The 27382-nt window shown below is 47.5% G+C and overlaps 1 long non-coding RNA gene across 1 annotated transcript in view; it reads left to right on the forward strand.

Annotated features, from left to right (window-relative positions):
* Positions 1 to 1941: 1941 nt before the first annotated feature.
* LOC144806398 (uncharacterized) overlaps positions 1942 to 27382 on the forward strand; it is a 71792-nt gene continuing 46351 nt past the window's right edge. Inside the window, exons 1-2 of the long non-coding RNA XR_013605793.1 lie at positions 1942 to 2052; positions 2749 to 2815. This is a non-coding gene — a long non-coding RNA (uncharacterized LOC144806398). The remainder of the gene's footprint in view (positions 2053 to 2748; positions 2816 to 27382) is intronic.

Genomic DNA, 27382 nt, shown 5'->3' on the forward strand with positions numbered 1-27382 from the left:
AGTGGGAGGGAGGGAGTGGGAGGGAGTGAGTGGGAGGGAGTGAGAGGGAGGGAGTGAGTGAGTGAGAGGGAGTAAGTGAGTGAGAGGGAGTAAGTGAGTGAGAGGGAGTAAGTGAGTGAGAGGGAGTAAGTGAGTGGGAGAGGGAGTGAGTGGGAGAGGGAGGGAGGGAGGGAGTGAGACGGAGAGGGAGGGAAAGGAAAGGATAGGGACGGAAAGGGAGGGAGACGGAGAGGGAATGAGAGGGGAGGGAAAGGGAGGGAGACTTATAGCGAGTGAGATGGAGGGAAAGGGAAGGAGACTGATGGGGAATGACATGGAGGGAAAGGGAGGTAGACTGATGGGGAGTGAGATGGAGGGAAAGGGAGGGAGACTGATGGGGAGTGAGATGGAGGGAAAGGGAGGGAAATGGAGGGAGGGAAAGGGAGGGAAATGGAGGGAGGGAGAGGGAGGGAAAGGGAGGGAGATGGAGAGGGAGTGAGAGGGAGGGAGGGAAATGGAGGGAGAGGGAGGTAAAGGGAGTGAGACGGAGAGTGAGAGGGAGGGAAAGGGAGGGAGACGGAGAGGGAGGGAGAGAGAGAGGGAGGGAGAGAGAGGGATGGAGAGAGAGGGGGGAGTGAGAGAGAGGGAGTGACAGAGAGGGAGTGAGACAGAGGAAGACAGGAGAGAGGGAGAGAGAGCTAGAGAGAGGGAGAGAGAGAGAGAGAGGGAGTGAGACAGTCAGAGTGAGACAGAGGAAGACAGGAGAGAGGGAGGGAGACCGAGAGAGAAAGAGAGAGAGAGATGTGTGTATGCTGGGACGGCTCAGTGGACGAAGGCGTCCGCTGCAGGGACCTGTGATCAACCTCATGGTCAGTTTTATGTTGTTGCTCTAGCCCCGCCCCCTCCCCCACTGACCCCTCCCCACCGATGCGGCCCTCGGACACAAACCAAACTGTAAATTTGGCCCCCGAGAGAAAGTTTGTGAGTACCCATGATCTAGCTGGTAGTCCTGGGCTGGCTTGCTCGACTTATTGCCGTTTGCAACAATTCGCCAAAAAAGTGATTGATCTCCTGCCCTTGCTGCGGCTAGCAAGTCTTCCCAACCAGAGTCCTCCCAATGTCTACGTTCTTGTACAGTCTGTGCTTGAGATTGTGTTCCTTTTGCCTGCGTTGTTTTGATTCTATGGCTGCTATTTTTATTTTTTCCATTCTGTAACAGTTCTCTCATGTAACGTAACTGGTTCTATTGGTTCTATTGTACGGTGCTCTGACACCTTCGGGTAAAGTCCGCGCTTTATAAGAATGCATTAAATAAATGACCTCACCTGGGGTTTCATGTGGGTGCTGTGCTCTCTGTTGTGGGTCGGGTTAAAAGTGGACCTGTGGATAAACAACTGCGCATGCGCCAGGGACAGACACTGCTACCCACAGCGCGGGCTAAAGAGGCATTGGGTTAGGTGCGCATGCGCTAAGGACAGACACTTCCTCCCGCTGCGGAGCGAGTGTTAAAGAGGGCCTTGGATGAACAATTGCGCATGCGCGGAGAATAGACGGCGGTTTTTACTACAATCCAACTCCAGAAGTCGATGCAAGAAAGATTTCATTTAGTTCACAGCACGGAGCGCAGTAAAGGGCGACAGCCCAGAGCCAGCACAGGTGGGACTCAAACAAGCACAAGAATTCCAGTGTCCGCGCGGGGACACAATGAATGAGATATAACTGCCTCGCGCCACAGCACAGGGTGAGAGGTATGTAAATGCAAAGCTCCTCGGTCTGCTCCTCTGGGGAAATGTCTTTCCTCTACGCATGCGCAGTGAGGCTGAGTGTTCTCCGTGCAGGGCAGTTCACGGTCCGTACCCCGTGCAAGGTCCTAACTCGGCGATAGGAAGTAGTATCTTCGCTCCGCACATGCGCAGCTCTGACGCGCGGTCCTGCGCGTGCGCAGCCGTGAGACCCGATTTTTTGTTTTGTTGAGCTCGCGCGCCACTCGGAGGGGGAATAACACACCGGGCCCCACTCCTCACGGGCAGCCTCCTCTCCCCGGGCCCTGCAGCCCCCGGGGCTCGAGCAGAGGTGAGGGGGGCCTCTGACCCCAGGGTGACTCTCGAGCACGGGGCATCTTCAGGACACTGAGAGGCAACACTCAGGGCAGGGGCTGCAGAGCTCTCCAGACTCTGAACTGCGTCATACATGTGTGGCTTAAGAAAAGAAAGTGCATTCAAATCAACAGTTCCACCATCTTTATAAAACAATGTACATATGCCAGCATAGAACAACTAACTGTATGTAGCGTTTCCCTACTCTGCTTTCCTGTGTCTGTGTGTCTGTGTGTGTGTCTGTCTGTGTGTGTGTCTGTGTGTGTCTGTCTGTGTGTGTGTGTGTGTGCGCGCGCGTGTGTGTGTGTGTCTGTTGGTCTCTGTGTGTCTGTGTGTGTCTGTCTGTGTGTGTCTGTCTGTGTGTGTGTCTGTGTGTGTCTGTCTGTGTCTGTCTGTGTGTGTCTGTCTGTGTGTGTGTGTGTGTGTCTTTTGGTCTCTGTGTCTTTCTGCGTGTCTGTCTGTGTCTGTTGGTCTCTGTGTGTCTGTGTGTGTGTGTCTGTTGGTCTCTGTGTGTCTGTCTCCCATTCCCTGTAGGGAGAGTATGCTCCTCGTGTAGAAGAGTCGGTCAAGAGGGAGCACACTGCATTGAATAATTTCTTGGTATGCACTTTTTATTAGTATTACAGGAAATCACAATGATTGATTGTCTCTGTTATATTCTTCTTTCCCACAGGGTCTTCCTCTTCAGTCCCTTAGGTGAGCCTCGGCCGCCGTCCCTCGGACGGAAGGAAAAGACTCAGGTAAGTGTTTTTTGCTTTATGGTTTAGTCAAGGGAGGATGTGAAGGATAAATAATAGCTATGCATAAATGTGAAGGGAGGGGGTAGAGGTTGGAGTAACAAAAAAGAAAAAGAGTAGCCAATAATTCCTGCTCTTGTCTTCCTATTCCATCTCACTTCTTTCCTTTTCCCTGGGCCCCTTTCACCCCTCAGCCTCCCCTCCCGTCCCTCTCTGACTCAGCCCCTTTCCAAAAGCCCCATAGACGCCCACTCACCTGTAAGAGCCACGTCACTCCAGGGCCGTGGCGTGGTGACTCCACGTTCTTCAGTGAGGTCTGGTCTCCTTCTGTTTCGACTTTCCCTCCTCGCCAACAAGCTGTGACCTCCCCAAGGCTCCAGTTCTCTCTCTCGGAAGGCTGTTCGGTGATCTCCGTTTTTCCGGTCTTCCCTGTTGGTTTCTCCGCCTTAGGTTATGGCTCACTTGAGCTCGTGGAATGCCTTTCTGGCGGCTTGGGGAGGATTTACCAAGTCTTAGTTCCTTTTCTCTTTCTTCAGTAGGTCGGTTAGTGGTGCTGCTATTTCAGAATAATTGGGTTTAAACCGGCGGTAGTAGCCTTGTAAGCCCAAAAAGGATCTAATGCCTTTTTTGGTGGTAGGGAAGGGGGGTGTCTAAGACTGCTCTCAATTTCTCTTGTTGCAGAGCGATAGCCTCATCTCCCAATAAATAGCCCAAATATTTGACTTTGGTGAAGGTTATCCTGGACTTTTTGGATTTCACGTGGAGCCCTGCAGTCCTAAGTGCTTGGAATATCTTCCCACAATGGACGAGATGTAGTTCCCAGTTTGGGCTAAATATTATGATATCGTCTATGAAGGCTAAGGAGTACCCTTGATGTTGGGAGCAAACTTTGTTCATAAGTCTTTGGAACGTCGCTGGTGCTCTGTGTAACCCAAAAGGCAGTGCAATAAACTCGTATAGCCCATTAGAGGTGCTAAAGGCGTTTTTTTCTTGGTCTTCATGTTTAAGTGGTACCTGCTAATAGTCTTTTGTAAGATCGAATGTGGTTATATATTGGGCTAAGCCTAATTTCTCGATTCATCGACTCTTGGTAATGGGTATGAGTATGAGTGAAATTTCGAGATGGCATTGACTGCTCCGACGTTTATACAAAAACGGATGGAACCATCAGGTTTCAGAACTATGACAATGGGGGAGACCAGTTACTGCTGGAAGGTTTTATGACTCCTAGTTGTAACATGCTCTCTCGCCTGGTTTCTGTAGGGGCGTTGTTTTATTACTTTATTTGGTGGGGTAACAATGGCATGCTCGAGTATTGTTGATTTTCCCAGGAGGTCGGAAAAGATGGAGGAGAAGGACTCTAAGAGGGGCTGAAGAGACACTTTTTGTTCCTCTGTTAGATGTTCGTTTATGGGCAATTTATTCAATGTCGAAGGAATGGGTTTTGAGTCAGACAAAACGTAATGGGGGTCCCAACAATTTCTTTAGTAGATTTATTCAAAATGGATTTTTAAAATACACCCTTGCGCTCCCTCAAAGCGCCCCAAACTACGGTTGTCATATTGAGCTCGGCTTGGATTATCTATCGGATACCATCAGTTACCAGCCGATCCTCTTATGGCACCGTATTTGGACTAAAGAGCAATGCCACCTCACACGGTCTTTAATAACCGATTGCTTATCTCTGGCTCATTGGAAAAAGATTCCATGGTTATTGTATGTTTTTAACTTTTTGAAAGATCTAAACTGTTTAACATTTTTTACAGACCCTTCCTCACTTTCTGATTTATCTAGGAAGGCCCTGAAGAAACTATGTGTAAATCATCTTAGTGATTTACGCCTATGCACAGAGATAGGAAAACGTACAAACACTCACGTTTTAATGATACAAACTTCACCTGGTATTACTACCTGACCAAACAATCCCCTTATGGTGTCTGGTTGTAAGTCAACCTTATTAGACAAGCTATCCTAGTGGTAGCATGGACTAAGCAGCCTAAAGGCTTAACTTAAGAGGTCGTGTTAAGCGAGCTGTTTTACCACATACAATCCTGTAATACCAAATGAAAGGACACCACACAAGTATATATTATAAAAATATATGTGTTTATTACTAAAAACAATCCCCAGTATTCTTTATGAATAAAGGGGCACAAGCGTTAAATCAAAAGCACTGTTTAAACATACAAAGTTGCACAATTATGGATGAGGGCGGGGGGCCACTCAAACCATATACTAAACAAGTGGTATAAGAGAGGCCACTCGAACAGTGGTTAGGCCTAGGGCCTAGGGAATCGCTGGGAGCAGTCAGGACAAGCAATGCTGAAGTCGGGAATGGCCCTCGGGATTCGGGAGATGTGCGGAAAGCGCACGCATGCACCAATGTTAACCAATGGTGCGTAAAAGTCAAATAGTTAAAGTTTAAGGACACTTCCGCTGAACCTAGAGGAACAAAACTTAACACACAGACCCTAGAGGTGTGCACCAGTGTGGGAACACCGGCGGAGCAAAGTTACCTCACCCACAGGAAGTGGGTGCACAGGGTCGAAGTGGCGTCGGGTTTTGACACGCAGGCTCTTGGTGCTTGGAGCTGAAAGGGCTGCAGGCAGGGTGAAGACGAAGTGTCCGGTGGAGTCCAAGGGTGGACTCAAGTTGTAGAGTACCTGAAAGCAGAGGGGACAGAGTCTGGGTCACTCAGCAGTGACCAGGGTGGAACCAGGACGGAACCAGGCAATGTCGGGCGCAATCAGGTGGTCGTCGAGGCGCTTCTCTTCGCTGTCACGTGGGCTCTGGGGCATCTGCGACGTCCAGGAGCAGGTCACGATCTGTCCCACGCAGGCTCTCACCGTCGGTGCAGTCGGCTTCCGGTTTGGAGCAAACAAGCCTTGGTAAGAGCAATCCACGCGGGATTGGAAGATGGCGTCTCACTCGGACCAGGAAGGTCAGAGTCGGGGCTCCCTTTCAGGGGAGCTGGTGTGGATCTGGAGCAACCAGAATCACGAGTCTTCGTTTGTAGTTCGTCGGCACAGGGACCACAAGCCAGCTGGCAAGTGACCGGGCCAACGCGTTGAGCCAAATCGTGCCAAAGGGCCCCACGCAGCACTCGTCGAGTGTGGAGGGCTGAACTTCGGCTCAGGAGTAGCTCAGGGTGGGGGCTTCTCAAACCCCGGTGTACAGCTTCGAGGGTCACTCGTGGGCTGCACGGTCAGCGTCTCGTGGTCACTTCAAGATGGCGTGCCCCACGCTTCCGATCGCCTCCACGGGTCTCAGCTTTGCAGGGACTGTGGATCGGGCTGTTAGAAGCTGGGCAGGCTTGATCTCGTCGATCTCAGTCGCTCGAGTTCCGGCGGGAACTGCAACTAAGTAGACGTCGAGGGCTGGATGGTGCCTGCTGCTGCAGGGTGGTCACTCCTTGACCACAAGGGAGATTCTTCGGGCTTCCACGTTGAGATGGAGGGCGAAGGGTCCAGAATATCGTTTCAAATGTTTCTTCCAGGAAATCTCATGTGCATTGGCACTGCTCCCACTCTTATTCGAATCTGGTGGGCGTGATTACCTGCTAGGTCCCCTCCTATGGGTGGGACCCAGGAAGTGGGTGGATACACCCCCTTCCTTTGATCCAGGCCGCCCTGGCACGAGGGCTGGAGTGCCCCAGAACCGGTTTGGCCGGATTATGCAAGGGGCAGCCTTGTGCGCCCCAGGCAGTGTCTGGTTTCTTTCAAACCTCCCTGCTACAATACACTATCTCCTGTCTGGAGGGCGGTGACACCCTCCTGTGACAGGAAACCCTTTGTCCAGGACCCCCTTGACTGGGTTTCGGTCAGCTCCAGGGGTCCAGACATTTGTCTGTGGCAGAGGCATCCATTTTGTGGATCTTAAGGCCTTTGGAGAAATCAACCGCATTAAAGTGAAGTAACATGTCTTACCCCTCTAGAGGGGTGGAATGCCATCCCCGTCGCCAGAACTGGCGAGGGGATGGTATTCCAAAGCGTATGACACCTTACACGACATGTTTTGATAAAGCCAAACCAGAGTTGCTAAATAACCGCGAGGATTATAAGGCACTTAATAGTATATGGTATGGCATTATCCTGAAACAGCTTAGGGATTTGTTCCCGACGGCTGCAGACAGGCTCAGCTCATGCTAGAGCTCCATCTCACATAAAAACCATGCACCCAGCCTCCAGGATTGGTGAGGCCTGTCTATAGGAGTGGCTCACAGGTTTACATGTGTCCAGATATAGGTTTAGACATAGGTATACTATATCTAAGCAAGGGGTGTGTACACCACCTTACCCCAGCTGAGTGATCAGCCAGTTGTGTCAATTTAAGAACCAGCCAGGGGTGGCAAAAGATATGCTGCAGCCCCTGGTAGGCCTTAGTGGCTCCTGTGCCCTGTGCACCTATAGTGCATTCTACAGGGGCTGACAAGGAGTCCATTCTAATTGGTATGTACCTAGGGTACATGGAATCCATTTTACAGAGAGAGCAGATGGCCTGGGGCCCTGATTAGCAGGGAACCAGGTCAACTAAGTCAAAAAACCAGCTAAACACAGGCAAAAAATCTGGGGTAACCATAGTCAGGTAGCCACCTTCCTACATAACCCCCCCCCAAACGAAAGGAGATAAGGCTATCCTTGGCCAGGTAAGCCTATATTGCCTGAGTGGCCATATAAGGAAGTACCTGCACTAGCATGGGTACCCCCTGTCTCATGGTCCACCAAGCAGTCCCTCACCCTTTGGGTATTAGAGGGTCTCCACCATAGGGAATCACTACCTTGGGTGTGTTTATGCAAAGTTAAAGGCTGGTTTGGATATGGAGTATTGAAGCGAGGCTCTACTAATTTAGGGCTTAGCTTCCTCCAATTATCTTCCACCATGTGTGCCTTTCTCTCTTTAACTGAGTTGCACTGTGCTCTCAGGGTCAACCTCTGGCTACCTAAAGCTGGAGGCTGGGTCCCTCTGTTTGGCTTGCTGGAGGGATAGTTCAGGTTTGGGCCCTTTGGGTCCCAGGTTTGGCTGTGCCCAACAGAATCCATCTGGGGGAGGTCCCTAACTGTTTTTAAGGGGGCTCCCTCAGGAGTTTTTAAAGTTTTCACCTTACTAGGGCTACTAGTTTTGGTGCACCTAATCTTTTGATGGGGGTGCTTTATTTGACAGGGGGCCCTCTGGGTCTCACTGTCCTTCTTGTCCTCTGCAGCCCTGGGCTGGCTAAGGCAAGGGAGAGAGGGGCAGGTTACCTGCTCCAGACTGGGTCCCACCTGAGAAGGGTCCACTGACATCAGAGGTTCTGTCAGGCTAGGCCCAACCACCTCTGGGGCAGTTCCTTCATCAGGGGTAAGATCAGTTCCCGGAGGAGGCTGATCCTGTCCTAAAGTCTGGTGAGGGGGAGATTTCTCTTCCTCCTCCATGCTCTCAGTTTGTGTGGAGTTATCCATCATTTCAGGTTTCACAACACACGTGTCAGTTTGAGTTTGGGCTGTGGCCATCACAGCCCCACCAACCTTTTCAGGAGGAGACTCAGTTTGGGTTTCTGCTGTTATCATAACAGCGTTGCTATTCTGTTCAGGAAGAGCTTTTACTAAAGATGGGGCAGAGAGTTTCTCAGCCCTACCAACCTTTTCAGGAAGGACATCTTGGATTGGGGCTGTAGCCAGTACAGCCTCACTAACCTTTCCATGGGAATTCACCATTCTAGAATGGGTTTCCTGTTCAACCTCAGCCCAGGCTGAGATTTCTAAATCATTACCCAGTAGACAGTCCACAGGCAAGTTTGGTGACACTGCCACTCTCTTTGGGCCAGTGACACCTCCCCAGCTGAGACTTACTACTGCCATGGGATGATTTGTTTGGATGCCATCAATGTTTATTACCTGGTATGTGGCACCAGGTAAAAGTTGCTTAGAGGGGACTATGCCATCAGCCACCATGGTGATGCTAGCCCCTGTGTCTCTAAAAGCTTCAACTCTTAAACCATTGATGATGGGTTCTTGTCTATACTTGCTCAAAGTATTTGGGCAAGCAGAGAAGTTGGCAAACCCCATGCCAGCCTCATAAACAAGATCATTGGGTGATGGGGACCTGGATAGGCCAGGGTCCACCTGATTTCCAAAAGTAAACCCACCCAGATTCCTGGGTGTGCTCCCACTTCCTGGGGGATTACTGCTGACAGTAACAGGAGGTGTTGAAGCTGGCTTTGGAGGTATATTTTCTTTATTGTTATTCTTGGGACAACAGCTGTCTGTTTTGTAATGCCCCACCTGTTTACAGGGATAACAATAGGGTTTTTTCTCAGTTGAAGAAGTGTCTTGGGACCCACCCCCATCCTTGGAGTTTTGGGGCCCTGGGGAAGTCTTTTCTTTACTTTTATCCCCACCCTTATCTTGAGGCTTGGTAGACTCCTTCTTCTGGTTACTGTCCTGATTCTTAGGCCTTATCCTGGTTCTGACCCATTTGTCTGCCTTCTTTCCCAATTCTTGGGGAGAGGTCAGATCAGAGTCTACCAGGTGCTGGTGTAAGAGCTGGTTCTGACAATTACTTAGGATCTGCTCCCTCATAATCAAATTATACAATCCTGTAAAGTCATGTACTTTGCTGCCATGTAGCCAACCCTCCAGAGCCTTAGTAGCACAATCTACAAAATCAGTCCAATCCTGAGTCTGTGTCTTCTGGGTATCTCTGAACTTCAACCTGTACTGTTCAGTGGTTAAGCCAAACCCATCTATCAGAACACTCTTCAGGACTTTGTAATTGTTTGCATCCTCATGTCTAACAGTGAGGAGCTTGTCTCTCCCTTTCTCTGAAAAGGAGTACCATAAGATTGCTGCCCACTGTTCCTCAGGAACCTGCTGTACCATGCAGGCTCTCTCAAGAGCAGTCATCCATTTGTGGATGTCATCCCCTTCCTTGTAGGGGGGCACAATCTTTGTCAGGTTTCTACTATCATAGGACCTGGGTTTCTCTTTAGGAATATTGCTGCCACCAGTGGCATCTAAGCCACACAATTTCTGCTCTCTTGCCAAGGCAAGTTTAGCTTGAGCTAAGGTAAGCTTAGCTTGACTCAGGGCTACCTCCTCTCTCTCTATCTGGAGTCTGACAGCCCTCATTCTAGCCCTATGCTCAGCTTTCTGAGAAGCACTCATGCCTCTCTCTGATTCTCTGGAGGCACTAGAAAGATGAGAGTCCCCTGAGGGAGATCTCACTCTTCTGTTGCCTGGGAGAATCACATGTTGGGTTCTGGGGAGGTGCTGGCCCTCTCCATTCCCCAGTAGGTCCAAGTTGGCCTGGCTAAGCCTACCAACTGGAACCTGGCTACCCTGATCCTGTACTTCTAAGTCCTCAACCTCTGAGTCCTCATCCAAGTCATCATCATCCTCCTCTTCAGGGGGATCAACTGCAGGGGGGTTCCCTCCAGTTCCTGTATCTAGGGAAGCTGCTTTTGCCTTCTCTAAGTCATCCTGTTCTAGGAGTTCTACCAGGATTAGGCAGGTGGGGCTTCTGCCCCTTTTTAACCCTCTTGCTTTGCACAAGACAATCAAGTCTCTGCGGGTTAGTTTGTCATATCCAGAAGTTGCCTGGGTAGGGTCAACTGTCACAGGAGCAGACCCTGAGGCTTTTCCTGTGTCAGACATGGTTACTAGTGAGGTGTAAGTGGTGCACTTACCTACACTAAGTGTTTTCCTACTGTACCTTGCTAGTTAGTTGTAGTCAGGGTGTGCTAATCCCTTCAACCTACAACTACTAAGTTCAGTAGAACTTAATATGCTAAGCTTTTGATTTTATATGTACCTAGAGGTACTTGATGTGATCTTTCAATTTGATATAAAGATTGCAATGGTAAAACAACAGCAAGCTCAAATCCGCACCGCTGCTCACCAATGTGAGAAGTTGGCCTGGTAGGGGATGTTTCCAATTCTGGAACCACCTACTACCTGACCAAACAATCCCCTTATGGTGTCTGGTTGTAAGTCAACCTTATTAGACAAGCTATCCTAGTGGTAGCATGGACTAAGCAGCCTAAAGGCTTAACTTAAGAGGTCGTGTTAAGCGAGCTGTTTTACCACATACAATCCTGTAATACCAAATGAAAGGACACCACACAAGTATATATTATAAAAATATATGTGTTTATTACTAAAAACAATCCCCAGTATTCTTTATGAATAAAGGGGCACAAGCGTTAAATCAAAAGCACTGTTTAAACATACAAAGTTGCACAATTATGGATGAGGGCGGGGGGCCACTCAAACCATATACTAAACAAGTGGTATAAGAGAGGCCACTCGAACAGTGGTTAGGCCTAGGGCCTAGGGAATCGCTGGGAGCAGTCAGGACAAGCAATGCTGAAGTCGGGAATGGCCCTCGGGATTCGGGAGATGTGCGGAAAGCGCACGCATGCACCAATGTTAACCAATGGTGCGTAAAAGTCAAATAGTTAAAGTTTAAGGACACTTCCGCTGAACCTAGAGGAACAAAACTTAACACACAGACCCTAGAGGTGTGCACCAGTGTGGGAACACCGGCGGAGCAAAGTTACCTCACCCACAGGAAGTGGGTGCACAGGGTCGAAGTGGCGTCGGGTTTTGACACGCAGGCTCTTGGTGCTTGGAGCTGAAAGGGCTGCAGGCAGGGTGAAGACGAAGTGTCCGGTGGAGTCCAAGGGTGGACTCAAGTTGTAGAGTACCTGAAAGCAGAGGGGACAGAGTCTGGGTCACTCAGCAGTGACCAGGGTGGAACCAGGACGGAACCAGGCAATGTCGGGCGCAATCAGGTGGTCGTCGAGGCGCTTCTCTTCGCTGTCACGTGGGCTCTGGGGCATCTGCGACGTCCAGGAGCAGGTCACGATCTGTCCCACGCAGGCTCTCACCGTCGGTGCAGTCGGCTTCCGGTTTGGAGCAAACAAGCCTTGGTAAGAGCAATCCACGCGGGATTGGAAGATGGCGTCTCACTCGGACCAGGAAGGTCAGAGTCGGGGCTCCCTTTCAGGGGAGCTGGTGTGGATCTGGAGCAACCAGAATCACGAGTCTTCGTTTGTAGTTCGTCGGCACAGGGACCACAAGCCAGCTGGCAAGTGACCGGGCCAACGCGTTGAGCCAAATCGTGCCAAAGGGCCCCACGCAGCACTCGTCGAGTGTGGAGGGCTGAACTTCGGCTCAGGAGTAGCTCAGGGTGGGGGCTTCTCAAACCCCGGTGTACAGCTTCGAGGGTCACTCGTGGGCTGCACGGTCAGCGTCTCGTGGTCACTTCAAGATGGCGTGCCCCACGCTTCCGATCGCCTCCACGGGTCTCAGCTTTGCAGGGACTGTGGATCGGGCTGTTAGAAGCTGGGCAGGCTTGATCTCGTCGATCTCAGTCGCTCGAGTTCCGGCGGGAACTGCAACTAAGTAGACGTCGAGGGCTGGATGGTGCCTGCTGCTGCAGGGTGGTCACTCCTTGACCACAAGGGAGATTCTTCGGGCTTCCACGTTGAGATGGAGGGCGAAGGGTCCAGAATATCGTTTCAAATGTTTCTTCCAGGAAATCTCATGTGCATTGGCACTGCTCCCACTCTTATTCGAATCTGGTGGGCGTGATTACCTGCTAGGTCCCCTCCTATGGGTGGGACCCAGGAAGTGGGTGGATACACCCCCTTCCTTTGATCCAGGCCGCCCTGGCACGAGGGCTGGAGTGCCCCAGAACCGGTTTGGCCGGATTATGCAAGGGGCAGCCTTGTGCGCCCCAGGCAGTGTCTGGTTTCTTTCAAACCTCCCTGCTACAATACACTATCTCCTGTCTGGAGGGCGGTGACACCCTCCTGTGACAGGAAACCCTTTGTCCAGGACCCCCTTGACTGGGTTTCGGTCAGCTCCAGGGGTCCAGACATTTGTCTGTGGCAGAGGCATCCATTTTGTGGATCTTAAGGCCTTTGGAGAAATCAACCGCATTAAAGTGAAGTAACATGTCTTACCCCTCTAGAGGGGTGGAATGCCATCCCCGTCGCCAGAACTGGCGAGGGGATGGTATTCCAAAGCGTATGACACCTTACACGACATGTTTTGATAAAGCCAAACCAGAGTTGCTAAATAACCGCGAGGATTATAAGGCACTTAATAGTATATGGTATGGCATTATCCTGAAACAGCTTAGGGATTTGTTCCCGACGGCTGCAGACAGGCTCAGCTCATGCTAGAGCTCCATCTCACATAAAAACCATGCACCCAGCCTCCAGGATTGGTGAGGCCTGTCTATAGGAGTGGCTCACAGGTTTACATGTGTCCAGATATAGGTTTAGACATAGGTATACTATATCTAAGCAAGGGGTGTGTACACCACCTTACCCCAGCTGAGTGATCAGCCAGTTGTGTCAATTTAAGAACCAGCCAGGGGTGGCAAAAGATATGCTGCAGCCCCTGGTAGGCCTTAGTGGCTCCTGTGCCCTGTGCACCTATAGTGCATTCTACAGGGGCTGACAAGGAGTCCATTCTAATTGGTATGTACCTAGGGTACATGGAATCCATTTTACAGAGAGAGCAGATGGCCTGGGGCCCTGATTAGCAGGGAACCAGGTCAACTAAGTCAAAAAACCAGCTAAACACAGGCAAAAAATCTGGGGTAACCATAGTCAGGTAGCCACCTTCCTACACCTATGCACAGAGATAGGAAAACGTACAAACACTCACGTTTTAATGATACAAACTTCACCTGGTATTCAGCTATACTTGTCTTTTTTTCTGTCAAATCATGAAAAGTTTGTCTTAACTAGATTTCGTTTTGATACTTTTTTTCGCCTTGTTTCTTTTCCCGGGGTTTCAAACTGGTCTCATGAATTGACTAGATGTCCTTGCGATGGAGTTGCTCATCAGTCAACCTTACATGTAACAATGTTTTGTAGCTATTATGAGACCCCACGCAAACGTTGGATCATTCCTCTTCTCCGGCAAATGGGCCTGAGAAGATGTAGGCCCGCGCTTTTGACTTTACAATTTTTAGAAACTCAATTTGTTGCTAAGTCAATAGCCTGTTTTTTAAAAGCATGTTTGAAAATCCGTTTGCAATTACCTGAGTTATCTGTGTAACTTTTATCTAATAGAGATCAATTTGTCTTTTTTCTATACTGAAATGTTCTTACCTCATTTGACAGCAATGCGTATGTGACAATTTGTTTTACACGTGTTCCGACGTAACTTTTTTATTATGCACTTTTTATGATTGTAAAAAATATTCAATCGAAATAAAGACTTTTGATGATGAATAGTAGATTTATGTGGTATATCTGGGTTTTGGTTGAGGTAAGGCGTAACCGGTAAGTAGTGAGGCCTATCCTGTCAGCACCTTCATATGGTCCCTTCCATTCTGCCCGTTTTTGGCGTATAGAGGAAGGTAGGAATAGGAGCACCGAGTCATGGACCTGTAACTTTTGTCACCTCTTTCCTTTATTGTAAGACATCTGCTGGCTTCTTTGAGCTTTTTCTAGGTTTTTGTGAGCAAAATCTCGCAATTTCTGTATGCGGTTTCTTAGGTTTTGGGTGTGTTCTAGATGGTGTTGTGTCTCCTCTTGTTTTTCTTGTTCCCACGCTTCTCTTGTCATTTCTAGCAAGGTTTGTGGCTGTCTCCCGTAAAGAAGTTCAAAGGGAGAACAACCCAAGCTTCTTTGAACCTGGATTCAAATAACAAAGAACGCGAGTGGCAACAACATGTCCCATCCTTTCCCTTCGGTGGTTAGCATTTTCTTCATGGTTAGCTTGAAGGTGGCATTATATCGCTTGCACAAACCATCTGTCTGAGGGTAATAAGCCGATGTTTTTATTTGGGTAATTTTCAAGGTTTTACAGACTTGTTTCATTAAACGAGAAACAAAGGGGGTACCCTGGTCTGTCAAAATCTCTCTTGGAAATCCTACCCTCGAAAATAATTCTAGTAACTTTTCACTGATGTTTTTTTCGTGCTTGGTGTTTGTAGGGGAAATGCTTCTGGGTATCGAGTTGCGTAATCGACAATAACCAGTATATAGATATATCATCTTTTTAGGTCGAGCGACCTATCTCAATGCGCATGCGCATTGAGCGGGAGCGAGATATATAGGGGCTTATCGAGAGTTTATCTAACTGGCGATTCCACTGGCGATTTCTTGCAGTGCATGTGAAAGCGCGTGCACAATGCCACCAGCCGCCTGCCTGCCTGCCTCGCATTATCACATCAAAGGCGGCCGCGTCTCAGGCCCCTGCTGCTTCACACCCTCATGCCGCTCTCCCCGCTCCGCCCCCTCCCCTGCCCGCCGTGTCGCATTTCTCCTCATACTTTCACTTTGACGGCCGCAGGCCATCTCTCGTGTTTCTCCTCCCTCCTCCCAGTGTTTTTTTTTTTAAACTTGTTGTCCTGTTGCTGCAGTCAAGCACCAGCTTCTGCACACTGTGGCTCTGCAGTGCTTTGTCTGACTCACAACTCGGTTCAAAGGCTATACACTCGACTCACTGTGTGCTCTCCCTTTCATATTACAGTCTATCGCACTGTGCAGAGCTGTCAGCATGTGATCCTCCTGTCTGACATTCACTCGGTGCAGGTCTTCTCTCACGCCGCACTATTTACAAGTCAATGAGGGCAGATCTCGATGCACTTATTTCGATAGCAGTCCGTATTCCACACGTTGTATCAGGCGCCCTGCCACATTTTACTCTGTTTGTCGTACCGTCTCTCCCGAGCAAGCAGCGCAATTGCTGCGTGCCTTCAGTTGATCACAATGGGTCTAGTTTTTTCTTCTCGAAGCACCTGGTCCATTAGCAGTTGCCCGTGTTTTTCTCAAGATTGATGGGATAGATACCCCAATGCTTTAAAGGTCCCAAAGGCGAGACCTATTGGCTATGCCAATGCTTGTTGATTTTGGGAGAGGACCCACTAAATCCATACTTATCCTCTTATAAGTAAAGCACTGGGTGTACAAGCGAGTACAAACATTAGGGTGAATACTATTTTATCATGTCCGTGCACTATCCATTGATTACACCCACCAACTATTAAAATGACAAATCCATGCCAGGACTGTCCAACATGCATGGAAATTAAGAGTGCCCTGACAATGAACGCGGTCTAAGAAAAACGCAAGTTAAATTGTCACAGCAGACTTGATACTCTCGTCATAAGGAAAGTTAAGTTGCCAAAAAACATTAAACGAGGAAGGATTGCTTTTAATGGGACACAGCTCAATTGCGTATTATGTTGCACTGGGTAAACCGGTCAGTAGTAGGAATCTCGCTGGACACCGGCATGGTGAGCAATGCCCTTCCAGGCTGCTCATTCCCCTGCGTGCTCGTCGTTCAGCACAGAGTCCACGTGGGCTTCACCTCTATCACACACACTCACAGCTCTTTCTGCTCCGGGCATTCTGAATGTAACCAAAAGTTAATTTCACTCACCGCCATGATGAGCTCGAAGGGATGGTTGTACACCCGCACCGGGGACTAGTACTTTAAAAGAACTAGTCCCCGTGGTGGGCCACCATGAACTCTAAGGTCGTGGCCGACATAGTTAGGTAAATTGCCAGCCCACGGGTCACCGCCCTCTTTCTTTTGTTAACAAATCAAAGCTCCCCTTCTGTTCTAGGCCTCTCCCCAGCCTTTACACCTGCAGCGGCGAGCAGTTCTGTGTGTTTAACCACACAGCAGGGTCAAAACTGTCCGCAGGCTGGGCAAATCTTGAGTGACCCACACCTTTCTGTTCCCTTCAAATATTTATTTTCACTTATCCATGCAGCTTTCCCACACAGTGTTTGTGCCTCGCCGTCTTTGGAATTCAGCGGCCGGTGGACCCGAGCTTTTAAATATTAATTAAGTGGGCGCTAGGTGCCTCTCTGCGAATATTCTGCTCGCCCTGCTCATTAGCTGAATCCTGATCCTAGCAGCAGGGGCGAGGGAAGCCCAGGGGGGTGGCAGGCAGGAAAGCACCGTCTACTGCCCTTCTACAGATATCAGTTGTCACATAATGCAGCTGTGACAGGTGAGGGCGGCATTCTATGCAGCTGGACCAGTGCCTGGACTCTACCTGGGGGCCATGAAGGCGCGTAGGGGGCCTGGCCTGGACGATGCACGGGGAAGGTACAGACAAATGCAGTGTAAATAACTACAACCTGTCCACATTTCTGCATATCTTAAGACGTGTAAATGTCACATCCTGTACAACATTGTTTTTCATGGATACAGCGTTATCGCTTCAGATTCTTTATGCCTGCCTCCATGCTTGAGCCCCAGAGTGAATTACCATCTTTAGTAGCTACCGCGTGGAGGGTTTCCTCAAGGCCATTGTTGTTTAGTCGCATTAAACGACTTAATTATGATATAAGGCCTTCTAGATTTACTGCCAGACGCGGCCTGCATGACAGGCGGGTGGGGGGGGCGGTGGAAATGGGGTCGTGGCGGAGGGGTTCACTTAATAAAAACAAAATATTACATAAAACGTATTGTCCCGCTTCTGGATGGGTCCCGGCTCCCGCCGTTCTGCGTTTTCTATGCCTGCAGCCATCGTCATCAGCAAAGGCAGCGTCCCTCTCCTCCAGGCTCCACCAATCACAAGTGGTGAGGCGCATTGGAGCGCGCCCCACCCGGGCCATTTTCTCCATTGAAGGCAACTGCAGCAGCTTAATAGAGAAAAAAGAGAGAGTGGGCTGTCCTGCTCCAGGGCAGGGGGATTGGCTTGCCCACTGTTGTACATACTGACTGTTTGGTCGGCCCTGGAGCCGACCAGTCAGTATGCACAACAGTGGGCAAGCCACTTCCCCCTGCCCTGGAGCAGGACCGCCCACCCCCAACGAGGCACTTCTGCTTTCTCGCCGTGCGAGAAGTAAGAAACATAAAATGGTAGTTAATACCATTATGTTTCGGGCCTCTCGCACAGCGAGAAAGCAGGGGGGTGACACCCCCACGCCCCAGTGGGGGAGCTGCCACTGTCTGCATGGAACACGTTCTTTATAGCAGTCACATTACCCATCTGGGGTTAAAAGTATATGGAGGTGGTCCAGAAAGTTGAAAATACATTTTTGCATACCCTCTTATCGGTCCCCCAATTAACTTCAATTTTTGTTATCGATCAAGATTTGGGGGTTAGGTATGTGTCAGATTTGAGGAGGTTGGCCCCGGTGGTCCGTTGGCTCAAGACCTGGCTTAATCTAGACTTAACATTGTCCATCAGATTATTAGGGACTGCGTCACTCTGGAGAAAGCTAGTAGTATTGCATGGCTTTATTATATTATTCAGAAAATATGTAGGGGTTTACCCAAATGACCCTCCTCTACCTGGACAAAGTACTACAAAAAGGTAAAGAAAAAACTGCTGGCAAGGAGGAAAAGATATGTGTATATCTACTTAAACATAGGGAACTTTATATATCCCTATTAACAGTACATAGTCCTGTTGTTAGTTCATATTTCTTATTTAAAAAAAATAACATACCAGACACATTTTGTACGAACTTTTAGTTATCGTTTTTAGTTATCGTTGTAATAATTTTTTTAGTCATCAATATTTCGATATTATCTTTTTCATTTTGATATCATCTTTTCGGACATACAAACATATATGCAAACTACAAATAAGTAGACATCCCAAAAAACAATTCATAAAATTCCTTCTACCCATTTGATAGAAAAAACAGTGTTCGTCTATTAAATAAAGGAAATACACTTTGAGGTTGTCTTATATGCACACGAGGTAATTACCCCTCTAGAGACCTTAATTCAGAAATGTGAATTCACTCGTCAGAAAGATATATCAATTATAATCAGACTCCTCTTGTCAAAGACTGCTGACACGGACACGTTTCGGCCTTTATATCATTCTTGGCCTCCTCAGGACAAGGGTAAGGAAACTTGTAGAGCCAAGTCCAGGTGCCCTGAATTTAGAACCCAGTTCAGGACGAACAGGCAAATGTCCAGGAAATCTCACTTCATTACTTTCTTTTAATTCACATGCCACTAATAGAATGCCAATTAATTTCTTAGTAACCTCTCCGAGGCACATACAACGTTCCCCGCTCTCTGTGCTTTAAAAAACACATATGGTCACCATTCTCTGTCCATTCTGCTAGGGGTTAGTTATGTGTCAGATTTGATGAGGTTGGCCCCAGTGGTCTTTCGGTTCAAGACCTGGCTTAATATAGACTCAACATTGAACCATCAGATTATTAGGGACTGCATCACTCTGGAGAAAGCTAGTAGTATCCTGTGGCTTTATTACGTTAAGCACAGCCTATTAAAATTGGGGCGCCCAGATCTTTTAAAAAAAGAGATCGATAAAAAAAGAGGACCTGACTTGGATTAAAACTCAATTCTTGAATTTCCTGTCGGTGGAGTGTCGGTGGAGCGTGAGGAGCGGGAGCTACTTAAACCATCAGTAAAGGCTTATTTTTTGTCAAACACCTCCCCTCGGACTGAACCGTACCTGAGAATTGTTACTAAACCCTTCCACCGTTTGCTTTTAACTAGGTTCTGTTTTAACCTAACTCACTTCTTTTTAGGTAATTCCCAAGGATGGAGTAGGCAAGAAGATTTGAGTCTGTGTATCTGTGACAATTTCTCACCATAGGATACTATGTATTTTATAATGTTTTGCAACCATTATACTGTGATTCACAGGAAGTTCTTAGTTCCTATTTTAAGAGAAAAAAGGTTTTGTACAGGTTAAACCTGCTTTAAGTTAACTCCAAATGTTGATTGATCCATGGGAGATTTTTAATATTGCAAGCTTCTTAGTAACAGCCGTTCGTCTCAGACAAAAAAGGTACCCTATGACAAACGCTACATAAGCATCAACTATATACATACAATCATTGTTTTCCTTTTTTGCTGCCTTTCTTGAAAATACCCCTAATGTGGTAGTCCTTTTGTCTATCTATGTGCTATTGGCTATTGGGGTTTTTCTATGCCTATGAAATTGATTTTGTAATATTGAGAATTTTTTTTTGCTCACATGTTGTGATTTGGATTTTAAATGTTTTTATTGTGTACTGGGTTATTTGAATTTTACTTGTATGGTATTAATTAACTGAATAAAGTGGTTTGACTGACTGACAGTCATATTACCCTTCTCTGCTACTTCATGATGAGGGAAAACTGCCACTAGACAAAACGCTGATCTCGCTCCAGCAGAAATATTATTCACAGGAGGCATCTTTACATTTTTAATGTTGCCTGAGAACTCTTGGACACACAAGGAATTCTTAACTAGGGCAACAAGTGTACTCGTGCACGAAATTGAATTAACTGAGCGGAGTTTATCACTGGAGCCTCTTGCTACCAGATGCAGTCCTCCTTAGGGGACATAAGTGTCGATAATATTACCACTCAGCCCTTGCAAGTACTTCCATTTGAGAACCCAGTACCAAGCCTCTTGGAAATTCTTCCCATTATACTTTCCCTCAACGATACACTTATTAAGTAGCTCGACCTTTGTACCCACCCTAATCTTAATAATGAACCGCCAGTTAAGAGGTGAAAGGGTGGTGGTATACAGAAGTCAAAGTCTGCCAGAACCGTTCGAGCAACAAAATCAAGGGGGGTGTTAGATTTGGGGGTCTCTAGTTGGCACAGGTAGGTACTTGTGACAAATAGGGACCTTCTCCTCTATTCAGGTTAAGGGGGATTACACACCTAAAATAACCCCCGCTCTCCCTCTAGGTTGCGTGGCGCGAGCAGCAAGGCTTTACTTTAGAGGCGTTGTAAGTTAAGCAGTTGTGACCACATACAGTAACTCAGTGACAACACTACAAATGGGCACCACACAGGATTTATTTAAAAAATAAGTATACTTTATATAGAGTTACCACAAGACCATAAACGACAAAAATACACACTATGATTACTTTAAGATAGTAGATTTAAGCTTAGTTCAGTTCAGTTCTTAGATGCGACACTCTGCGTCAATGTACCTTAAGTTGCGTTGTGCTTCCACGACAAGCAATGTCGCAGCGATGGGAAATGCGGCGAAGTTCAGGGGCAAAGAAATAAAGAGGTGAAGATCTTCCAGATGCGGCACGCTTCTCGGGGATGCGAGAAGCTCTTGGTTCGATGCGTGAACTTCAGCGGCGACACCCTTATGATGCGACGGCAACAGCTCCAGCGGCGACGCTCTTCTCCCACGATGTGTGAAGCTTCCGCTCGATGCGACAACTACAGCGGCGACATCCAAGATGCAACGGCAGCAGCTCCGACGTCGGCGCGCTTCTCGGGGATGCGAGGTGCTCTTGATCAATGCGGTGCAGTGCGACAGTTCCAGCGGCAACACCCTCCTTTCTCCAGAGTTGCGACGGCAGCAGAAGCGACGGCGATCCGCTTCGTTGCGGCACGCTTCTCTCCGATGCGGTGCAGTGCGACAGTTCCTGCGGCGAACCCTCCTTTCTCCGGAGTTGCGACGGCAGGTGCAGCGTCGGCGACGTCTCGTTGAGTCGCGCTTTCAGCCCCTCGCGACACGCAGTTCCTCAGAAGGCCCAAAACAGCAGCAGGCACTTCCCAAAGAACTCTGGGGAGCTGGGGGTGAAGTCTGTTGTCCCTGAGACTTCAGCAGGAGGCAAGCTCTTTTCCAAGCCCTTGGAGATCCTTCACAAGTTGAAAGCAAAGTACAAAGTTCCTTTCTCCTTCCTTTGGCAGTAAGGCAGTAAGGCAACCACTGCAGGCCATTCCCCCAAGCAGCACTTCAGCTTGGGAATAGTCTCTCCTCAGTTTCTTCAGGTTCCTCTCCTCAGTAAAGGTTTCTTCTTATAGTCCAAAGTGATCTAATTTCATGGGAGCAGGGTCCCAATATTTATAAAAAAACAACGAATAACTGTGGGTCAGAAACAAGGACAATAACTATGTGTGTGCGGCTACCTAAGAGTATGTTTTGAGAGTGTAAAATGAAAACATACTCAAGGACAGTCACCCTTTGTGAAAATATGTCCATCAGTTACGTATTCTGTACCGCCCAGTACATCATTTGGTCTACTCCACAGTAGGTAGTCCTTTTTTATGTCTCCACAGAAAGTAATCGGAGGCAGTTGTTAGATACCGATGTCTGGTGATTGTTGGTTCGGTCGTAACTTGGAGCAGTGCATAAGTGATAAGTGAAAAATAAATGTGTGTTCATTAAAATTTGGATAATGCAAGCAATATAACTTTATTCTGGAGACAAGCACAACCAATGTTAAAATCAATCAAGTGCAAAAAGGGGGTCAGATGGTTCAAACAAATAACCACTGACTGGGTAGTTTGGTCGACATGTTTCTGCGGACGACTAGAGGCCACTCATTGTGCCTGCCGCTTCCTCAGGACCCATTCACTATTTTTGCTACTGCTTAAACGTGAAATTATATATACAAAAAGGGGACATACATGAACAGAAATACTACATGTCACCTGTTCATCTCTGGTTTTCTTCCTGGAAAGTGTCAGAGAACCCCAAAATATAGCCGCCACATTACACACACATAGACAAGAAAAAGAAAAAGAAAGGATAACACACCTTCATTAGTATGGGCTATCACATTGCCTTCATGTAGCACTAGACATACAGGTATAATAACTATTTTGTGTCTTCCATCTTGAAATTAGTCATGGGCTCACCTTATTTTTAAGGAGAGAAAGCTTCGCCTCACCTGGCAAACAGCTCAGGAATACGAAGCACCGCTCTGTAGTGCAGAGAAACAAATAGAAAAAATAATAAAAAGGGACAGTAGTGAACACAACCTTCCCCACTCCTAAATGTTGGACTCACTGATGGTAGACACCATTTCTTTAAAGCTATGGGGTCACAATAGCCTTTTACTCTGAATAGCTTATTAGATTAATGTTTCTCTTCATTAAATCTCGTGGTTCCTAGTGTGCATGAGACCCACCTCTCCCAAACACAGTTGTTCAATGGACAAAAATATCCATTCTTTCTTTGTTTGTCTCTTAGGCACTGGCCCTTTAAGAACCGTCGCCTCGCCTTTACCGGCGACATCATTCGGGCATTACACTTAAGAAGATCCTAGTTGCCCTATCGATTTAAATATAAAGCGGTAGAGACGGGAGATGAAATAAATGCATGTGCTCATTTCAATTTCCATTCTCATCATCCATTGTCTCTATCGCCTTATTGCTCAGTTTAGGCGAACGTTCATTTTGCTTCTTTTAGCAAACAGTTAGAACCTCTGACATCGCTTTGTTTACAAGAATGACGGATAACCTTCTCGAGTGCACGTCATGTTGGACATAGCGCTCAAGATTGAAACAGCGTATGCAGCGCGTCCCTGCTCAAGTGTGCATCATGCGGGACAGAGCGCTCATACTACAGAATGCGCATATGGTACATCCCTGTTGTACATAAAATGCTAACCCTTACCTGTCCGTCGGTACTCCACTCAGCCTGCCGGGCTGTTTGGGGAGGTACCGCGGGGCGGGTTGTAGACTTCCTTATTGATTTCCCAGCCCGGTCTGATTGGTTATCAGGGCAATCGCCAGGGAACCTGGGAATTGTGGTTCTGCATGTTTCTCACTCGAAAAACACCGCTATCTCAACTCAAGCACGGTCTTTAACACTAGTTAGTCATCACACAGTTACAATCGATTGCTGAGACTTATGTTGTCACGTTTTGAAAACCCCGTGCTTTCTTCAGCATTTTTACTAGGATAGCTGTATGTGTTGATTCACGATTATCACGAATCTCTCTTCACTTCACATATCTTTTACCATTATTTGATACAAAGAACTCTGGTATATGTAGTTTCTAATGTCACATTCTCCCTGAAAAATGATGGATATGTGATATGAGTCTACCTCTGTGGAATCATGGGGCATTGAACCTGGAGCTACATTGGTACCTAAGGAGATACTCCCTATGTGTCCATTGCAACAAAACTGAGGGATCTCATGAAAGGATATGGGCAAAGATTGAGTCTATAGAGCCATCCACGGGATGTCTTCGTTCAAGCCAGATTTATCGCAATTTAGTTTATACACCAATTTTGGTCGATCTTGAATAGGTGTCTAGACACGTCCGAAATGTGCGTTGGAATGTTAGGTTGCTCTAGCACCGTCCATTCGAACTCAGTTGGTTTGTGGCCCACTTGGATATAATGATTTGTGAGTCTGGTCGCTTGCTTCTTGCACCTGATCGTACTCTTATGTTCAGATATTCTCGTCCGTATCTTTCGGGTCGTCATGCCCACATACTTAAGGGAGCACGGACATGTGATAAGATAGATCAGGTGACTACTATTACAATTAGTAAACCGTCTTTGTTCCCATGGGCGACTTGTCCCTATGTCAACAGTTGTCGAGTGTCTCGTCTGGGGGCATGCAGTACAGTTCCCACACGGATGATGACCCCTTACTGGTGGCATATCCCAGAGTGTGCCCACTTGATGAATTGCCTTGGCCGGGGGCCTGGTATGTATCAGCCGGTCTCTCAAGCTCGTGGCTCTTTTGAAAGTGAACAGTGGTTGTTCCAGAGAGTCTTTCCCAGTGTTGAGGATCTTCCAGTGTTTGCGAACTATACGTTGTATCGCATTGGACCGTGTACTAAAGGTGTTAACGCATGTCAGTCTTTCATTCTTCTCCTTGGGAAAAAATGGCTCCAATAGAGCTTCACGATTACTATTCGCTGCCCTCTTCTTAGAACGTTTCACAAGTTTCTTAGGGTAGTTCCTCGCACACAGTTGTGCTGTTAGGTCATCAGAATGTTTCTCAAAGTCTTGTTTCGTTGAACAATTGCGTTGTACGCGTAACAATTGTCCGTACGGTAAATTATCACGCAACAACTTTGGGTGGCAACTTGTGTATTGCAGAAGAGAGTTTCGGGCCATTGGTTTCCTGTATAGCTCTGATGCAAGGCCTTGAGGTGTCACTTTGATTAGTAGGTCCAGGAATGCTAGCGAGTGATGGTCATATTCCAGAGTGAAACGCAGAAAATTATTGCGATCATTCAACCAGATATGGAAAGACTGCAGGGAAATTATATCTCCGCGCCACACCACGAGGATGTCGTCAATGTACCTTCTCCACGTACGTATAGATGTTATATACGGGTTTATTTTGTTAAGAACATGGTCTTCTTCGAATTTATGCATGTACAGATTCGCCAGGCTCGGCGCAAAAACGCTGCCCATGCTCGTCCCTGATGTCTGGAGGTAGCACTGGCCTTCGAACTCGAAGAAGTTCTCTTTCATGGCTATAGTTGCCAGATTCATGATCATAGATACTGGTGTTATAGAGTCTAGATCCCTATCGCCCAAGAGGGTTTCGATTGCCTCTAGTGTTTCATCTTGAGGGATGGAAGTGTACAGTGACTCCACATCAAAAGTCACTAGTAGGTCTGTTGTGGAGTCAAATTCGATTTCAGGTAGTAGCCTGAGTAGGTCCTTTGTATCCTTAAGGTACGTTGGCATCAGTTTGACCATCGGCCTCAGAAAAATATCAACAAACGTTGATAAGGGTTCCAAAATGGATCCAATGCCCGATATTATCGGGCGACCAGGAGGAGGTCTTTGTGCCTTATGAATCTTCGGCAGAACATAAAAGTATGGTTTCACAGGATGCGGAGTGTGTAGATAAGCTGCCTCTTTTGCTGTTATCCAGCCTTCTGCCAATGCCTCCTCTATAATGTGTCCAATCGTTGTTGATAGTCTAGGGGTTGGATCCTCAGGTAGTAGTTGGTAAGAGCGTCTGTCACTTAACTGACGTAGGCACTCCTCCCTGTATGCTGTTGTATCCATCAGTACTGTGGCACCTCCCTTGTCGGCTGGTTTTATCGTAATAGACTGGTCTTTCATTAGTTCTTTCAATGCTTCTTGTTCAAGTTTCGAGATGTTTATGTAGGGTGTGTGAGGCTGTTTGAATAATTCCTGCACATCGTGTTGTACAGCTTCCTCGAAGGTTGTCACCTTGGCAACTGTGGTGGAAACTCGAGAAATGCAAAAAAGATCTGGCTAAATTCTCTAAAGAAAAGATATATCCATATACGAGCGCTAACTATGTACCAACATCATTTAATCGCAATGGGAGAACAGGAGGTTCCACATATGGCACGTCATCATCAGGGGATAATTTACCGTACGGACAATTTTTACGCATACAACGCAATTGTTCAACGAAACAAGACTTTGAGAAACATTCTGATGACCTAACAGCACCTAACAGCACAACTGTGTACGAGGAACTACCCTAAGAAACTTGTGAAACGTTCTAAGAAGAGGGCAGCGAATAGTAATCGTGAAGCTCTATTGGAGCCATCTTTTCCCAAGGAGAAGAATGAAAGACTGACATGCGTTAACACCTTTAGTACACGGTCCAATGCGATACAACGTATAGTTCGCAAACACTGGAAGATCCTCAACACTGGGAAAGACTCTCTGGAACAACCACTGTTCGCTTTCAAAAGAGCCACGAGCTTGAGAGACCGGCTGATACATACCAGGCCCCCGGCCAAGGCAATTCATCAAGTGGGCACACTCTGGGATATGCCACCAGTAAGGGGTCATCATCCGTGTGGGAACTGTGCTGCATGCCCCCAGACGAGACACTCGACAACTGTTGACATAGGGACAAGTCGCCCATGGGAACAAAGACGGTTTACTAATTGTAATAGTAGTCACCTGATCTATCTTATCACATGTCCGTGCTCCCTTAAGTATGTGGGCATGACGACCCGAAAGATACGGACGAGAATATCTGAACATAAGAGCACGATCAGGTGCAAGAAGCAAGCGACCAGACTCACAAATCATTATATCCAAGTGGGCCACAAACCAACTGAGTTCGAATGGACGGTGCTAGAGCAACCTAACATTCCAACGCACATTTCGGACGTGTCTAGACACCTATTCAAGATCGAACAAAAATGGGTGTATAAACTAAATTGCGATAAATCTGGCTTGAACGAAGACATCCCGTGGATGGCTCTATAGACTCAATCTTTGCCCATATCCTTTCATGAGATCCCTCAGTTTTGTTGCAATGGACACATAGGGAGTATCTCCTTAGGTACCAATGTAGCTCCAGGTTCAATGCCCCATGATTCCACAGAGGTAGACTCATATCACATATCCATCATTTTTCTGGGAGAATGTGACATTAGGAACTACATATACCAGAGTGCTTTGTATCAAATAATGGTAAAAGATATGTGAAGTGAAGAGAGATTCGTGATAATCGTGAATCAACACATACAGCTATCCTAGTAAAAATGCTGAAGAAAGCACGGAGTTTTCAAAACGTGACAACATAAGTCTCAGCAATCGATTGTAACTGTGTGATGACTAACTAGTGTTAAAGACCGTGCTTGAGTTGAGATAGCGGTGTTTTTCGAGTGAGAAACATGCAGAACCACAAATCCCAGGTTCCCTGGCGATTGCCCTGATAACCAATCAGACCGGGCTGGGAAATCAATAAGGAAGTCTACAACCCGCCCCGCGGTACCTCCCCAAACAGCCCGGCAGACTGAGTGAAGTACCGACGGACAGGTAAGGGTTAGCATTTTATTTACAACAGGGATGTACCATATGCGCATTCTGTAGTATGAGCGCTCTGTCCCGCATGATGCACACTTGAGCAGGGACGCGCTGCATACGCTGTTTCAATCTTGAGCGCTATGTC

The sequence above is a fragment of the Lissotriton helveticus genome (genome assembly GCF_964261635.1).
Source record: "Lissotriton helveticus chromosome 1_1 unlocalized genomic scaffold, aLisHel1.1 SUPER_1_unloc_7, whole genome shotgun sequence".
Lineage (NCBI taxonomy): Eukaryota > Metazoa > Chordata > Amphibia > Caudata > Salamandridae > Lissotriton > Lissotriton helveticus.